The following is a 13,923-nucleotide window of genomic DNA, read 5'->3' on the forward strand; positions in this document are numbered from 1 at the left end:
TTTCTTGACAAATAATTCTCAAGATACCAGTTCACACGGTCTGCAGTGATGCATCACTGGGTGGATTTGTCAATGGACAGTATAACTAGTGCAAAAGTTGTCACATGTACTCAGTGTGCAAGCATTTGTGATTATAAAACGGCCAAAGATTGGACCTGAGCCTCTCTTTTGGCTTGGACTAATAAGAAACCAGCTAGCAACCACTTTAGCTTTTTAGGGTCAGTTTAGGGTTTTGCATGGGCAAACAGCACTTATATTTGCTTCATAAAATGTAAAAATATAGTTAAGAACTGCTTTTATGATGTCGGGGTCATGGTACGATCCGAAATGGGTTCCATACTGAAATCAACTGTGACACAACTGCAGAACAAATCCAACATAGCTAACTTCTCCATCTGCATGCATGCCATGATTTGACTCCGTTCCTCTGAGCAAAAGAGGGTCAATACATGCTAATAAGATCCGGAACGCTAACGGCCAAAGAGTCAGTGGGCAAATGCCAGCGTGATGCCCTGGGGCTGAAAGCAGGCGCAGGAGCACTAAGTCATATTTACCCTCCGACTCCGCAAACGGCCATACCTCAGCACAAAACGCTGCTCGGGTTCATCAGGGATGAGCACTACAAGCAATTTCTGCTACTCAACATTGAGCACCATGTAATCTTTCCCAGGTGCAGCGTTCTCCAATTCCTGAATGACTGATCTATGACGCTCTTGAGAAGCCCAAACCGCTACTACACAAGCTGAAGTACCACAGTGCAGGAGATGTGCTTGAGTTTGCATTTGTTGATGTCTGAAGAGATTTATAAAGGCCTAAGGGCTCCATGATCCTCTACATTCAACACAAAGGAGTCATTTAGCAAATGCTTTTATGCACAGAAATTTGCTGTACATTTATTACAGGTTTAGTCTTTCTAGAGTAGTCTGAGGTTAAGTGTCTTGTTCAAGGCTGTAATGATGATAATGAATGAATCATCATCTTTAAAGAACTAATTCAACCTAAAATGAAACATTTTACTGTCAGTTATTGAATTATCTGTGGAGATTTTTTTTTCAGTTTTCAGTTTTATGAGAGAGTCATTTAAATCTTCCATTCAACTGTTTTGTTCAAAACACTGATTCATTCAGGATTGAATCAGGTGACTTTGTTAGTGATTCAGTGAATTTTTCATTCAACCATTTCATTCTTAAACACTGATTCATTGATGAATGAAACAAGTAACCATGTTTATGAGTGAGCCATTGAATCAGTCATTTAACGTATCTATTAAAAAAACAGTAATTAAGTAATGAATGGAACAAGTGACCGTATATATGAGCGAGTCATTGAATCATTCATTTATTCAATTCATTCATAAACATTGATTTATTTAGGAATGATGCAAGTGACTGTACATATGAGTGGGTCACTGAATCATTCATTCATCCAATTCACTCAAAAACACTGTTTCATCCAGAAATGAATCAAGTGACTGAATATTTCATTCACCCTATTTATTCATAAAGACTGATTCATTCAGGAATGAAAGAAGTGAGTGTAAATATGAGTAATTTACTCATTCATTCATTCATCAAATTTATAAAAAAAAAAAAAACGAATTCCTTCGGGAATTAATGAAGTTACTTTATCATTTAACTGACCTGTTCAAAGACAATGATTCATTCAGGAATGAATCAAGTGACTTTATTAGTGAGTATTTTGAATCATTTATTCAATCAATTTGTTCAGAAACACTGATTCATTCAGAAATTAAACAAGCGACTGTATGTATAAGCGAGTCATTGACTTTTAACTGATTGATTCAAAGACAATCATTCATTTAGGAATGAACTGAGTCTTTAGAATCATTCATTCAACCAATTTGTTCAAAAACGCTGATTCATTTAGGAATGAAACGGGTGATCTTTATGATGAGTCATTGAGTCAGTCATTCAACTGATTTTTTCCTAAACAGATTTATATATGAATGAATCAAATGACCATCTTTATATGTGAATTCATTTACCCAATTCATTCAAAGGCGCTGATTTATTCAAAAAGAAACAAGTGAATCATTAAATCGATCACTCCAGCATACAGTAATGCTCACTTTTCACAATTCATTAAATTCCCAAAGATAAAATCAAATCTTGCAAATTTTTTCTGTTGATGTTCCTCTTTCAATCAAAAGTGCATTCAGTAACAGAAAAAGGCTTGTGAGCGTTTGACTTTATGCCCTCAGAGCGTCTCTCAGTGTCAGTGCTGAATTAGTCAGCAAAACCAGCATGCATGTTGACTCAGAGCTTCATTCGCAAACACAGGAGGGCAAACAGCATTTTATCTTTTCGTTTAACACTGTGTGTTCTTATCAGACGGGTCTCTCAGGTGCCGGTCCGTTCATGCTTTCCCCCCAGAGCGCTTTCTGCTTAATCGCACCCGCTTGTGGAGCACCAGTTAGCGTTTATTCAAGAAGAAACTCATTAGCCTGCAAGAACAAATTGCATCTATTCATGCAACAGCAATTAAATTCAGAAAGAAAATGATATTGTGTTAAAGAGAAGGTCCCGCTCGCGGCTGAATGTACAAAATCACACTGTAAATGTGAATGGAGGCGCTAAATGAAGCCACGGCTTTTGGCGACTGCTCAATGCGCCCTTAAAAGGTGTGAATGGATGACGAGGGGAAAAGGAAGCGTGTGCGAATATGTGGCCGCTGAGAAGGTGTTGGAAGAGCTGAGTGGGACCAATGTCTCCCTGCGCCGTGTGTGTGTGTGTGAGTGTGTGTGAACAGAATGCTAATTGGCCACCAGGCTTCATGTGGGCAGGAGGCGACTCATTAGCACTGCTGCATCCATATCTGCGCTAAGCTGCCGTCGAGCTCCATGGCTCTGGGTGCCGTCCAGCTTCTACATGCCCCGAGGAGAGAAGAAATGGAGACGTGTAACAAGCGCACAGTCTCGGCGTGAAGTCTCGCTGTTCATCTCATATTAAGCACCCTCACGATTGATCTCCAAAAGGTCTGTCCAATCGGTCACGATTGGGAACCGTCCACCCATCTGCTGAGGATGTTGGCCCAGGGCCCGGAAGTCAACAAATGGGCCTGTGGGAACAGGGTGACCTCCAGACTGAATGCCAGCGATCGCGCCGACATGTCCTCCCCGGCGATATGACAATGGAAAACATGGCCTCCAAATGGGATAGCCAAACAACATCCTGTGGTTAAAGATGTTTAGCTAAATCAGGCTGTGGGTCGTGACAATAGCTGTTTCATAACCTACTGAGCTTATATTGGCAGTGTCCTGAATCAAGTTGAACCTTGTAAGTAATTGGAAACGCTCAACATACTGTAGGCAGGAACTCATAAGAAGTGTATGGGAAGCTCTTGAAAGAAACATTGACTGAAATCAACGTAGCTAGTAACCCATGAAAACATAACATTGTATTGTATTTAAGAAATACAATATAAATATTTAAGAATACATTATATTATATTATATTAATTATATTACATTATATTATATAAAGCATTGTATGTTACTTTGTAGTTCATACAATCCCAGAATGCATTGCACAATCTCGTTACAAAATGTATGCTTGAAAAATGCATGAAAATATTTAATATTTGTTTTTTTTAATATGTAATATGCTTTGTGCTTGTGTTGTTTTTCATTTTATGTATGCTATATATAGATTTTTTTACAATTGAAAATATAGAAATATATATACTCTCTCTCTCTCTCTCTCTCTCTCTCTCTCTCTCTATATATATATATATATATATATATATATTCTTTTTTTTTTTTTTATAAAAAACATACTGTCCCAGAATGCAATGCACCAAACTCAATATTCAAATTTTGTATAGTTTTTTAAAATATATTTTATATGGTATTTTATGTATTATATTTTTATGCTTGTGTGTATGGGCTTGTCTTCACTACAAAAGGAACATGCAATGCAATGGGGGAGGCATATTAGAAGAAGAACATTGTCTGTTTATAGCAATGCATAAAAACAAGTAAAAAGTTGTGCATTTGCATTGTGCTGAGCTCTGTGAAATAAATAAATAAATAAATCTGGGCTGCCTTCACTGAAAGGCACATGAAGTCCTACCTTAGGAAAGTCATCTTAGAAGGCAGTATAGAGTAATTCTGCTGCCTACGTTTATCTGCAGTCCTCTCTAGGTAGGCAGCTCACTAGGTTTTGGATCTAATGGCTCACTAGCTGGAGCTAATGTTTTAAAGAAAGCAATGGAGCATTGGAGATCTTTGTTGGTCTTTAAAGGAAATTGTCTGACAGTTTGAATCTCTCATTATCTCTTTTGTGCATGATCAGGCCCTAATCGCGCAGGTTTAATGAGCTTATAAAAGCAACTGACATGATGGATTGTTCTTCTCATTTAAACCAATGCGAAAGCCACCGCAATCCGACAGACTGTACAACTGTAGCTCGACTCTGCTCTGTTTATTGAAATGAAAGGCTCTGAAATGTCTGACAGATATAATATTCCTGAAGGATTGATTTGGTGCTCGGATCACTCAGAATGTGCATGCAATATAAAATGAGCGATTTGAAATAAAGTAGAAAATATCATGTAAAAGCAGAGTCTACATTTATAAACCACAGCGCTCGGTGTTTTTAGATCTGCTGAAGTGTTAAACAGTATGTTCCTTATCTTTCTGAATGTTATAATCGCAGCCTTTGCGATTTACCGCCGTTATTCCCGGGTGAAATCCAGGCATGTGTTTTTATGATAACGCTAAGATCTGCTGCTGCTCAAGAGAAAACTTTAGCAGGAGTTTAATGTCTTAAAATGTCAAAACAGTTCAGGAACAGCTGTTCAAAATAGGCTATAATAAATCCAATGGTATTTCAGCCTTTTGTTTTTTGTTCTCTCCTGGATGTCAGTTTACTACTGGAAACTGTATATAATATCATAGTATATACATTTTATATATATTTTTATGCTTTATTTTTGTCAGTTTGCGTCTTAAATATTTATGTTTCTGAAATATAAAATAACAATTTTTTTTATTTAATGTTTTACATAACTATGTATTATAGTATATAATTGTATAATATTTATAATGTTATTATATATTTTATATATCAATACATTTTATTAAATTATATATTTATTTAATTTTTAAAATAATGTTATGTCTTTAATATTTATTCACTGCCTGTCCAAAAAAAGAGTCACACATTGGACAATATTTCGTTGGACCGCCTTTAGCTTTGATTACGGCACGCATTCGCCATGGCATCGTTTCGATAAGCTTCTGCAATGTCACAACATTTATTCCCGTCCAGGTTTGCATTAATTTTTCACCAAGCTCTTGTATTGATGATGGGAGAGTCAGAAGTCTTCTCCAGCACATCCCAAAGATCCTCAATGAGGTTAAGGTCTGGACTCTGTGGTGTCTTATGCTCGCTGAACCACTCTTTCACAATTTGAGCCCGATGAATCCTGGCATTGTTATCTTGGAATATGCCCGTGCCATCAGGGAAGAAAAAATCCATTGATGGAATAACCTGGTCATTCAGTATATTCAGGTAGTCAGTTGACCTCATTCTTTGGGCACATAACGTTGCTGAACCTAAACCTGACCAACTGCAGCAACTCCAGATCATAGCACTGCCCCCACAGACTTGTACGGTAGGCACGAAGCATGATGGGTGCATCACTTCATTCGTCTCTCTTCTTACGCTGATGCGCCCATCACTCTGGAACAGGGTAAATCTGGACTCATCAGACCATATGACCTTCTTCCATTGCTCCAGAGTCCAATCTTCATGCTCCCTAGCAAATTGAAGCCTTTTTTTCCCGATTAGCCTCACTGATAAGTGGTTTTCTTAAGGCTACACAGCTGTTTAGTCCCAATCCCTTGAGTTCCCTTCGCATTGTGCGTGTGGAAATGTACATACGTACACAACGAGTTGACCCGACAAACACTGAATGCAAAGGGAGAGACTTAAATACAAAGGATAATTGGAGAAACACAGGTGCATGGGATATTAATCCAAATAAATGAGGACAGGAACAAGACCAAATAAGGACAAACAGGAACAGAAACAGGGGCAAAACACGACACAGACGGTATATATAGAGAGATTTTTTTTTTTTTTTTTTGAAAAAGGAACATGCACAATTTTAACATAAATGTTTCCATTTCATGCATTGTGCCGAATTTAGCCAGTGGCTAGTTTTCATTCGCAGTCCCTTGGCAGGTAATCAGACACAAATTAACATAAAAAACAGAACAACAAACACATCCAGCACAGTAATACTTCATCAGGGTATCTTCCATTCATTCGTTTTTTAATTTAATATTAAAAACAGAAAAATAAGAAAACGGTTCCTTTTTTTAGTTTTTAAATTTTTCAAAAAAACGAAAAAACATGAATTATGCTTGATTTTCCGTTTTTACATTTAGGGCTAGAAAATGAATAAACAGCTTGAATTTTTGATCAATACATGTGGGCGGGAATAAAACGTGATTGGTCAACCAAACATTAAACCATGCTGTCATTAGTTCTTCCGCAGTTTTGCACAGCAGAAAACAGTCCTGCTGCTGCAGTTGTATCATTCGTAACGCTTTATTGCAACTTTCATCACTTTCTCATCAAACAACCAGACTAACAAATGGCTAACGGCTAACATTACCCCTAAAATATAACAATGAAAACCAATAAAAATAAAAATAGAATAATAGACCATATACTACACTGATATGAAATAATGTCATACATATCTATATAATTTCAACTTCATCTCTTCAAAACTGTGTGCCAAAGATGTAGGCTAGGGGGTAGCTATGAGTACAGATGTGAATAAATTAATATTAAGCTATGAGAAAATAATAACTTATAACTTTTTTAATAACTTATTTCTCGCACAGGTTGCCGAAATTATGCCCATACAGAAGTAAGCCATCTATAGGCTCTGCCCCAGTATGGGCTATTCATTAGCCATTTGTTAGTTGTTGGTGAGAAAGTAATTAAATATAGTTGCAATAAACGTGTTAAGAATGCATAGCCTACAACTGTAGCAGCAGGACTGTTTTCTGCTGCGCAGAACTGCGGAAGAACTAATGATGGCAGGGGTAGTCGTGGCCTAATGGTTAGAGAGTCGGGCTTGTAAACTGATGTCACGAATCTGGTCCATGCACTTCCGCTCCCTCACCACCAGAGGTCACCCGCTCATCACATGGACTCTTGCACTTCACCATCTGACTACATTTCCCATCATCCATTGCACAGATATCACAGCTGTCACCAATCACTCATTGCACTAATCACACGCACACCTGATCCTACGTACACGCAATCACACACTCTATTTAAGCCTTGGACTTTCTCTACCTCACTGCCGAGTATTGTATGCGTTTACCGCTCCCCTAGCCGTAGCTACTCTACAGAGCCCTTGTCAGTATCATAGTCTTGGATTACCTGTTCACCTGTGTTTGTTTCTAACCCTTTCTGTGCCATTCCGTGTTTCTTTTCAGTTCCTGTATTGTTCTGCGTTTTTCACTCCCCTAGTGTTAGCTGCGATACGGAACTTTTGTTGTTTTCTAGTCTGTGTTCCTAGTGTTTACCCCTGTCTCCCTGTTCGGACTCTGATTATTTCCCTTGCCTGGATTATAGCTCATGTACCTGGATTATCTCTCTGCCTTGCCCCATTGGATACTGTTCGCCGCTCGTCGACCCACGCTTGCCCTAGGTTTACTCTTTGTCTTGTCCCTGCCATACCTGTTTGCCATTGTTTCTCTCGGTCTGTCGAGTTGCGGTCGAGGAGACTGTTACCGCTGTAGAACTTCCAGAGGTGGCGGCAACCACTGCAGAACCTCCGGAGGTGTCAGTGGTATCCACTCACCAACTCTCGTCTTGCTCTGCCACGGCCACGGAGGCCGTCCTTGATTCCTCGTCCTGTCCAGTTTCGGCCAAGGAGGTCGTCCCTGAACTCTCGTCCTGTCCTGTCATGGCTATGGAGGCCATCTACGAATCCTCGTCCTGTGCTGTCGCAGCCAGAGGGGCTGTTCCTGAACTCTCGTTCTGTCCTGTCACGGCTATGGAGGCCGTCAATGAACTCTCGTTCTGTCCTCTCACGGCTATGGAGGCCGTCAATGAACTCTCGTTCTGTCCTATCACGGCCAAGGAGGCCGTCTGTGAACTCTCGTCCTGTTCTGAATCAGGTTTTGAATTGTCTGTCGGTTCCATCTCCCCTAATGAGTCTGTTTTTGAACTGTCTGTCTTGCACGTTCCACGACCCACGCTTGCCCTAGGTTTACTCTTTGTCTTGTCCCTGCCATACCTGTTTGCCATTGTTTCGACCCTGCCTGTATTTATGACCATGCCTTTAAGTAAAGCTTGCACATGGATCCGCACGTCTCACGTCTCGTCAGCCACGTTACACCTGAAGGTTACCGGTTCGATTCTCGCGCCAGCAGGAATTGAAGGTTGGGATTGTGAATGAACAGCACTCTCTCCACCTTTGATACCATGACTAAGTAGCCCTTGAGCAAGGCACCGAACCCCTAATTGCTCCCCGGGTGCTGGAGCAATGGCTGCCCACTGCTCCGGGTGTGTGTGCGCGCATTTGTTCACTACTCCCTGCTGTGTGTGTGCACTTGGATGGGTTAAATGCAGAGCACCAATTTCGAGTATGGGTCACCATACTTGACAATACTTCACGACTTAACTTAACTTTAATGTTTGGTTGACCAATCAGTGGAAAGGGGTGTTTTATTCCCGCCCACATGCAGAGATGGAATATTCAAGTAGTTAATTCATTTTCTAAACAGGAGCGTAAAAATGGAAAATCAAGCATAATTCTTGGGTTTTTACTTTTTTTTTGGAAAAATTTAAAAACGAAAAAAGGAACCGTTTTCTTATTTTTCTGTTTTTAATATTAAATGAAAAAACGAATGACCGGAAGATACCCTGATTACACTTATACACATCCTATCAGAGCCAAGAAAGAACAGTAAACATAATTTTCACTTAGACCACAGCCGTAGTGTGTACAAATTTGAGTTGACTTTAAATAAAGTTTTAGTTTAAACATTTCAATAGATGTGCACATCCTTACGTCTTCTGGTAGAGTGTTCCATTGAATAATAGCTTTCACTCAGAAAGACGATAACCCAAAGGCAGAATGACGAAAAGGAACAACACAGTTGATCACAATTGATGATAATCTAGTAGATCTCACCGATACTGTAGAGCGAAAATGCACAAAATCATGAAGTACTGAAGGGGCCAAACCATTTAAAATTTTATATACCATACACAAATTTGAAAAAACAAAATTATCAAAGCTCAAAAAACTGTATTTCTCCAAGACCCTACAGTGGTTATATTGCTTAGGCTTTTTGTTCAGAGTTTTTAAATTTCACTTTATGATGTTTTTTAACATTATGAGTTCCCCTAGCCTGCCTATGGTCCCCCAGTGGCTAGAAATGGCGATATGAAAATGAAAGAAAATGAAAGCTCAGATGACCCAATCTGGAATCTTCCCTTTATGTCGTCATACGGGGAAAGGTTACCTCCCCTTTCTCTGCTTTGCCCGCCCATAAGAAAATGAGCTACTACCGTGCGAGGCGAGCGCAATATTTTTTTTTCCCTCGAGAGACATCATGGCTTGCAAATGAGCGAAGCATGGCAGTTGCTCAGTGTTTGGATGTACAAATGAACACCAAAGTATTTTTTTAGTTCCTTCATCCGAGCCTATGGCTAGCATTAGCTACATGATAATAGCTGTAACAGCATACATAAACAAACCAACTAAAGTAACGTATCCAGACACAATATTTTAAACTAACCATTCGGAGACGTCCTGTTGTAGCCGCTGAGTTGCAACTTCTTCATCCGGTGCTTCTCCATCCGGATCAGATTCTGGGTCAAACTGAAAAGCTTGAATGACTGCATGTCTACGAGCCATTGCGATACATCCACTGTCAACATTAGCGCATGGTAGCGCAAGCTGGTTAAGACCACACACCCACCCTCCACCTTGCCCCGCCTCTCTCCTCCTCATTAGCATTTAAAGCTACAGACACAGGAATGGCACGTCCTAAGGAAAGCTCATTGTGGGACTGGCTCGTAGTGGCTGAAATTCTGCACCAAGGCTGAATTTCAGGAAAGAGACTACAGATAGAGTACTAGGGACCACTTAGGCCTATATAAAAGCATCCAAAAAGCAGCATGTCATGGGACCTTTAACAACAGTTTCTCCTGCTTGACCCCAACATGTCAGACAATATAACAGATGAGAAAAGATTGTAGCATGCATAAAAGACTTGGCTACATCAGTGGGTAGACATTGTGTAATTTGTCTGAAGTTTATCAAGTTATATTTTGTAGTCAAGTCAAGTCACCTTTATTTATATAGCGCTTTTAACAATACAGATTGTGTCAAAGCAACATTCCAATATCAAAATAGGAAAAAAGGTGTGTCAACAATGTAAAATGACAAGATTAAACACTCAATTTTCAGTTAAAGGCATTTCATTATTGAATTCAATGATGTCATAGTCCAGCTCAGTTCAGTTTAAATAATATCTGAGCTGGAAATGAAGTGTCCCCAACTAAGCAAGCCAAAGGCGACAGCGGCAAGGAACCAAAACTCCATCGGTGACAGAATGGAGAAAAAAACTTTGGGAGAAACCAGGCTCAGTCCGGGGGCCAGTTCTCCTCTGACCAGACGAACCAGCAGTTCAATCCCAACTGTAGCACAGTCAGATTGTGTAACGGACTGATGGCCGTCTAGGTGACAAGGTCTTCACTGGGGATCTGTCTCTGGGGCTCATCTAGGTGTCCTGATCTCCGCTGACGTTCAGGGCTGTAGAGGTCATCTCTAGGTGCTGATCCACCATTTTGATCTGGATACGGACTGGATCTGGTGACTGCAGTGACCATCTGATCTGGATACGGACTGGATTGGGTAGCTACGGTGATCTCGGAATAAAAAAGATACAGACTAATATTAGCATAGATGGCATTCTTCTTACGATGTAACAAGTACATCGGGTGTTATGGGACGTGTTCCCGGTTCTGGTTGACCTAATTAATGCAGCCTAACAATCCTTTAACGGATTTGAATATTAGAAGCGTATTAGTGTGTTATGTGTAAGCCAGGTTAAAGAGATGGGTCTTTAATCTAGGTTTAAACTGACAGAGTGTGTCTGCCTCCCAAACAATGTCCTCACTGTTCTCTCACCAGTTTCTTTACATGCTTTTTAAAACTCTTCTCAAGTTTAATACAATATTTTATATTTAACATCATAACAGTATATGTAATATTTCATTTGATATATCATGTAATACATACTTGTAGTATTGTATAATATAAAAGTGTAAAAATATATAACCCTTGTTATATAGCAGCACACTAGGTTTTGTAATGATATTGAGTTCTGCTCTCACACCAAATGTACCAGACAGATATGGATCTGTGTAAAATGTTTGTCCAATTACCCTAACAAGTGATATCAATCTGCATATCAGATATCAGAGATACAGCTGGCATGCTAAATAGCTCGTAAGCTGCCTTCACTTTGATAGTAATCCTCTCATTAACAGCTCGTCCATGCTCTAATAGCAAAGCAACCTCAGTGTCTATATGCTTTCAGACCAGACAAACGTATAGCATAGCATCTTTGTGGATGTTGCTGCAAGACAAAGATATGAAATGCCATGTTTTTAGACAGTTTTGACCGAGAAAAGGACATTACTTATTCTTTTGTTGACCAGCTTGTGAGTTTGTCTGAATATTGTGCGTTTTTGCAGTCTCTTGGATTTGGGGGTCGAGTTGGGCAATCGATACCAAACCGAGGCTGTGAGCAATTAATCGTCTGCACCATTACCGTGGTGCCAGCCAGGAATCTTAAGCTAATGATGCTAGCGATTGGTGGGCAGCTTGTGTGTGGAGAGGGAAAATAGCAATCAATACACAGCAAAGCTCTTTAAAAGATGATATGTGACTCAATAAGATCCGTAAGAACCCAGGACCTGCGCTATACTTTTGTTCTTCGATAATATGCCACTTATTGCAATGCAATGTATGTAAATAGCCAAGCATCTTTCAAGTAGAGAGGATAGCATGACTCCATTAGTGTGAAGATTCCTCTCATTAAAGTTTCCTCATACCATCAAGTGCCACATTTCATTGCCTTGGAAATCATTTGTGCTCTTTAAAACTAATGAAAAGGTCATTTCTATATGCTCACACATAATTATGAATGTTCTTAAGACGCCGGTGAAAAGAAAAGCATGATAGCATGTTTCTGAGCTGAATCAGGTGAAGTGGAGTGTAATATGAGATATTGCAGTCTTTTTTTTTAGCCTGCTGCTGCCATTGGAAATAAAAACACTCTAGATTTTTGGAAGAGATTTTGAAAGTGTATTACAAAAAATCACAAATGAAATCTCGGTTGTTGCTCCTGGACAGCAATGAGATTGAATGCAAACCAAATTGAGTTCCAGATATTTTACATGAGAAAAAACCTTAGTTATCTCACCTGTGTCTCAAACTTGCTTTTAGAGGAAAACAGAATCCCAAATTAGATCTCTTTGTAATCACAGTTATTTTTCCTGGACAGCAGTTAGATCAAATAGAGTCCCAGATATTTTGACTGAGAAAAGATGCAAGTTATCTCACATGTGTCTCCTTTAGAGTTTTAGAAGTAATTTTAACAGTGTACAACAAAAAAACCCAAGTGAGATCTCTTTGGTATCTCAGTTGTTGCTTCTGGGCAGCAGTGAGATCACATGGAAACCAAATTGAGTCCCAAATTTTTTATCTGAGAAAAACCTTAATTATCTCACATGTCTCAAACTCACTCTTAGGGGACGACAAAATCCCAAATGATCTCTTTGACATCTCATTTGTTTCTCTTGGACAGCAATGAGATCAAATTGAAACCAAATGAAGTCCCGTGAATTTTACATGAGAAAAGAAGTCATCACACATTTTTCTCAAACCCGCTCTAAGGGGGTCAACAAAATCCCAAATGAGATCTCTTTGATATCTGAGTTGTTTCTCTTGGACAGCATCTGAGATCAAATTGAAACCAAAAGAAGTCTCAGATATTTCCCGTAGAAAGGACCCCGTTATCTCACATGTGTCTCCTCTAGAGATATAGAAGATATTTCATCAATGTCTCAAACTCGATCTTAAGGGACAACAAAATCCCAAATGAGATCTCTTTGATATCTCAGTTGTTGCTCCTGGATAGCAACGAGATCAAATTGAAACCAAACTGAGTCCCAGATATTTTACATGAAAAAGACCCCAGTTATCTCACACATGTCTCCTCTAGAGTTTTAGAAGAGATTTAAACAATGTATGTAGGGAACAAAAATTCCCAAATGAGATCTCTTTAACATCTCAATTTTTAATATCTCAGAGTTGCACCTGGACAGCAATTAGATCAAATAGAAAACAAGTGGAGTCCCATATGTTATCTGACATGTGTTTCAAACTCTCTCCTATAGGGGACAACAAAATCCTAAATGAGATCTCTTTGATTTCTCAGTTGTTTATCATGGACACAGATGAGATCAAATTAAAACCAAACTGAGTCCCAGATATTTCACATAAAAATAAACCCCAGTTATCTTACACGTGTCTCCTCTAGTGTTTTTGAAGATTTGTATCAAACTTGATTTTAGGGGACAACAAAAATCCCAAATGAGATTTGATACCTCAGTTGTTTGTCCTGGGCAGAAATAAAATCAAATGGAATCCCAGATATTTTACCTGAGAAACAACCACAGTTGTCTCACATATGTCCCCACTTTAATTATCTCAATGCCTCAATCTGTGCTTAGATTTGCCAAGAGATCAGTATATGCTATAAGAAGCTCTTAATCTAAGCTCAGAAGTTTCTCAACATATACTTTAAAGACCAAATGGACTGACAAAATTTCCATATTCATTCTA

Source organism: Onychostoma macrolepis, chromosome 04 (genome assembly GCF_012432095.1).
Source record: "Onychostoma macrolepis isolate SWU-2019 chromosome 04, ASM1243209v1, whole genome shotgun sequence".
Classification (NCBI taxonomy): domain Eukaryota; kingdom Metazoa; phylum Chordata; class Actinopteri; order Cypriniformes; family Cyprinidae; genus Onychostoma; species Onychostoma macrolepis.